The following is a 4866-nucleotide window of genomic DNA, read 5'->3' as shown; positions in this document are numbered from 1 at the left end:
GTATCATATTGAAATTTGTTTGCAGCCCTAAGATAGTAAAGAGTCTTGTTTTTTTTTTTTTTTTTTTTCAGAACCAGGGATTGAACTGAGGCCCTTGCACTTGCCAGGCAAGCGCTTATTCTACTGAGCTATCTCCCTGGCCCCTGACATTTAAGATGAAATGCTGCACAAAATTACATTTTTCATGTAGGCTATGAGGTTGGGACCAAGTTTCATCTTTCCAGGATCTCATGCATGCTAAATAAGCACTCTTAGTTCTGCTTGCTTGCTTGCTTGCTTCCTTCCTTCCTCTTCCTCTTCCTCTTCTTCTTTTTGTCTTTTTGAGTTTTTTTCTTAGATGGGTTTTACTATGCAATTGAAATATTGAGTTCCATTTGTAGCCCAGGTCTTGAACTTGGCAGTAATTTTCCTGCCCCAGCCTCCCAAGAGCAGGGAATATAGGCATGCAACACTACACCTGGTTTACAAGTGACTTCTATATATTTACCTGGTATAAACAATCTTGCTAAACTAATTCTGAAAATTTATGTCTAGTTCTTTAAGTTTTATTTTTAATACTGAAAGACTTTCACACTGAGCTACATTTCAAACCTCTTTATAAATTTTTGAATTTTGAGACAAGTTCTTACTGAGTTGTCAAGACTAGCTCAAACTCATGATCATCTTGGTTCAGCTTCCCAAGCTTCTGAGATTACAAGTGTGTGCCACCACACCTGGATTTTTTAGGCTTTTCAAATACAGAATTATGTCACCTGTAAAAACTAATGGGGGGCTGGGGAGATAGCGCAGAGGTCTAAGCACCTGCCTGGCAAGCGCAAGGACTGGAGTTCAGTCTGCCACACTATATGCCTTGTCGGCCCTGAAACTGGGCACAGTGGCACATGTCTGTATTCCCAGCGCTGGTGAGTCTGAACTGTGTAGTGAAACTCTGTATCAAATAAATGAATAAATAAATGATTTTTATAAAACTAATGGGGATTATTATTATTATTTATTTTGTGGTACCAGGAACTAAACTCAGGACTTTGCACTTGCCAGGCAGGTACTTCTGCCACTGTGGAGTTAATTTTTTGAACATTTTTTTTTTTTTTTGTAGAACTGGGGATTGAACTCAGACCCTTGTGCTTGCCAGGGAAGCACTTATTCCACTGAGCCATCTCCCTGGCCCCTGTGGGGTTAATTTTTAAATCTCTAGTTTTTACTCATTACTTGTCTTTCGTAGTGTTACTATTGTAGTACTATACAACACTGAACAGACAGGAAGCTGAGGGCAACTCTCTGTTCCTGGCTCAAAAAGAGATCATTTGCAGCCCTTTATTACTGTGATGCTATTTATGTAGGATTCTTATTAAAATATTTCATCAAATCAAAGATGTTTCTTAGTCTCCTGAGAGCTCCTTTCTTATGAGTCATGAAAAGATATTGAATTCTTTTTTTGTGTCTTTTTTGAGACAGGTCTCACTATGCAGTTCAGGCTGGCCTTGAGTTCACTTTTTAGCCCAGGCTGGTTTTGAACTTGCAGTGATCCTCCTGCCTCAGTCTCCTAACTGCTGAGATTATAGGCATGCGTCACCACACCCAGCTTTGAATTCTAGTAAATGCCTTTTTTTTTTTTTTTTTTGCATCTATTGATATATTTTTGCCCAGAATTTGTTGTTTGAAAAGTTAGGTTTACTGAGTTTTAAATTTTTCATTCAAAAAATAATTCCAAATAGAAAAAGCTCCAGTCCTATGGATAACTCATTACTATTATGGACTACTGGACTACATTGGATTGTTTTGCTGAATTCACACACCTACAATATTTAAATGGCAATGGAATATCCATCTCTGACAAAACTAAACACAAAAAGGGGTTACAAATGAAGGACTATTTTATATCTGTATATACAAAATATTTAGGATACATATACAGCTATTTTCTCTTAATTCAATGAGAAGAAAGATTTGTATTAAAAGCATTTGGTGGAGGGCCGGGGAGATGGCTCAGTAGAATAAGTGCTTGCCTGGCAAGCGCAAGGCTCTAAGTTCAATCCCCGGTTCTGCAAAAAAAAAAAAAAAAAAAAAAAAAAAAAAAAAGTGTTTGGAAAGAATATCATGTCTGCATCTTGTACTGTGAATGACTGCTACGAAGACAGCAATATGCAATGTATGAAGTATTGTAACTGTCCTACTAACCTGTTTTGAAACTGTCTCATTGCTATTTGTTTCTCAATAAAATTAATAAAAAGAAAAAGCTGCAATAGTACTAATAACTGACATTCCTTCACACAGATTTGTCTAGTAGGTATTTTGCTTTATCCCTCTCTCTTTACCCTATACACATGTACACACACATACAAATGTACAATGCCCTGGACATCTTGTGAGAAGAGATGAAGCTGGCACTCTTGGCTCCATGAACCCCCCATGCAATGCACAGAGGAACACACTGCTGAGCCACCATCATGCCTGGGCACCTACAGGAAGGCTTCGGCTACGTGGTCAACCAGCCTCTTTGACCAGTTATTTGAGTGTGAATTGGACTCCTTTGAGATGCTACAGGCAGCAGAGAAAAACAAAAAAGCTGGTGGGGGCAGCATTGGGGGCCCCCCGGGGCCAAGAGCATGCCTCAGGCCATATTCATCCCTGTGCAAGGAGTCTCAGAAAGGCGACAACAACCTGCTGCCACCCAGCATTGGAGTGGTGGACAAGAAAGAGGAGGCACAGCTGCCCATGGTGCTGAAGAAAAAAAGAAAAAGACTTGTTGGAAGAAGACCTGATCAACTTCAGGGGAAGGAAAAATAATTGATAGGAGATTGACCACCTGTGAAAGAATATTTGAGAAACCACTTGAAGAAGAGAGTGGAGGAGAATTTTCAGTTGATAGACCCCTATTGACTTGCCTGTCCAAGGGTGTGGTGACCTCAGAAGAGGGCGGGGTAACCATGGCATGAGCAGATGGTGCTCATGGCAAGTGTGAATTTGATGGTCATAGGGGAAGGAACAGATTTATCCTGAAACACGAGGACAGAGGAGGTAGCAGATCTCACAACCGAGGAACTGTCAAAGATGAATTAACTGACTTGGGTCAATCAAATGTGACTGAGGAAAAACTTGAAGGTTCAGTGCACTCTGTGGCAGATACTGAAAATAGAGACAGAGCTTGAAGAGGTTAAGGAAGAAGGCACAAAAAAGATGACTGGATGAGTGGAAGATGATCCAAAATAAAGACTGGGCAAAGGTAGAGTTTAATAACGGGAAAGCAGATGAAGGTGCTGATGGGCACTGAAGAAGGGGATTTGTGCTTCATAAATCAAAGAGTGAAGAAGCTCACACTGAAGAGTGTGATGGAATACCACTTCTGGAAGCCTAGGTGGTGGGAGGGGAGGGTGAGGAGGACATGAGTGTGGAGGTGCAAACTGCTTCAGCAGGACTGACAAGTTGAGCGCTTCAGCCCTGGTTGTGGACAACCCAGAGGCCTTCCCAGCTCTGACCTAACCAGACACCTGGAGATGCCTAGTTCTTCCATGGATCCTCTTGTTCAAAGCTTTGTGCATGCTTAAGGATCCCAGACAACTAAGAAATTTAAAAAGATAAAAAGACTCATTCATGCTACTCACACCTAAAGAATGAATTTTATCTGTTTTGGAAATGAACTCTCTACATAGAAGTCAATAAATATGGTAGTTTTATATTTAGAAATATATTGGTAGCAGGGATAGTTTCAAAATTTTCAGAGATTATGTACTTGCTGCTTAGATATATGCATTTCCAAACTTGAAATATAGGTGTGAACAGTGTGTACCAGTTTATTTATTTATTTTTTTGGTGGTGGGAATTTAATCTTTATTTACAGGACACTGCAAAATAGGAAATTCCGCATAGAAATAAGAAACCCGGGGTTGGTGAGATGGCTCAGTGGTCAAAAGCACCTACTTAGAACAAGCTTAGCAAAGCACAGGGACCGCAGTTCAATCCCCCAGCACCACATGCCAGCCAGCCCCGCCCCCTGGTGGGCTGAGCTGGCCACACACACATAAATAAATAAATAAATAAATAAATGAAATAAGAAACCCCCCTTCAGAGGATAAGCTTCATATAATATGTACAGTTTGGAACTGTTCAAGTATAGTCTCGTTGTGTGTACCAGTTTAAAAGCTTTTGTTTTGTTTGTGTTTTTTAGTTAAGGATTTAGGTGTTCTCCCAATTACAAACTAGTAAATATTAAATGAACTATTGGTTTTAAAATCTGCTTTGTATTTTCACACATGGTCAACTGGGACATGTAAACTTTGATTTGTTAGCCTTTTTTACTGTGTAAAATGCTAACTACTTTACATATCTTTTTTTTCTTTTTTTTTTTTTCTTGGCAGAACCGGGGACTGAACTCAGGCCCTTGCGCTTTCCAAGGAAGCACTTATTCCACTGAGCCATTGCCCTGGCCCTTACTTTACATATCTTAGTTTTTTTATGTATTTGGTACAGGGTCTTACTACGCAGCTCAGACTCATAGTGATCCTCCTGTCTCAGCTGCCCCCATGCTGGGTTTACGGGTGTGCACCACCATGCCTGGTCTTGGTGGCCTACTCTGAGTGCCCGGGGCAGGACCAGCACAGCATGAGGTGCTGGGGATCAAACCTGGGTCCTTGTGTTTGCCTTGTACTTAGACCACTGAGCTATCTCTGTGGCACTTAACTTAGTTTTTTTTTTTAAAGTTTATTTATTTATTTATTGTGTGTGTGTGTGTGTGTGTGGCCAGCTCCACCCACCAGGGGGCGGGGCTGGCTGGCATGTGGTGCTGGGGGATCGAACCGCGGTCCCTGTGCTTTGCTAAACTTGTTCCAAGTAGGTGCTTTAGACCACTGAGCCATCTCACCAGCCCCT

At 41.0% G+C, this 4866-nt stretch overlaps 1 pseudogene; it reads left to right on the top strand.

Annotated features, from left to right (window-relative positions):
• The first annotated feature begins 2447 nt into the window (after positions 1-2447).
• LOC101577949 lies at positions 2448-3480 on the top strand (annotated as a pseudogene).
• Positions 3481-4866: the final 1386 nt, after the last annotated feature.

This window comes from Octodon degus, unplaced genomic scaffold, assembly GCF_000260255.1.
Source record: "Octodon degus isolate 3935 unplaced genomic scaffold, OctDeg1.0 scaffold00226, whole genome shotgun sequence".
Taxonomy (NCBI): Eukaryota; Metazoa; Chordata; class Mammalia; order Rodentia; family Octodontidae; genus Octodon; species Octodon degus.
This window is presented reverse-complemented; position numbering and strand designations above follow the sequence as displayed.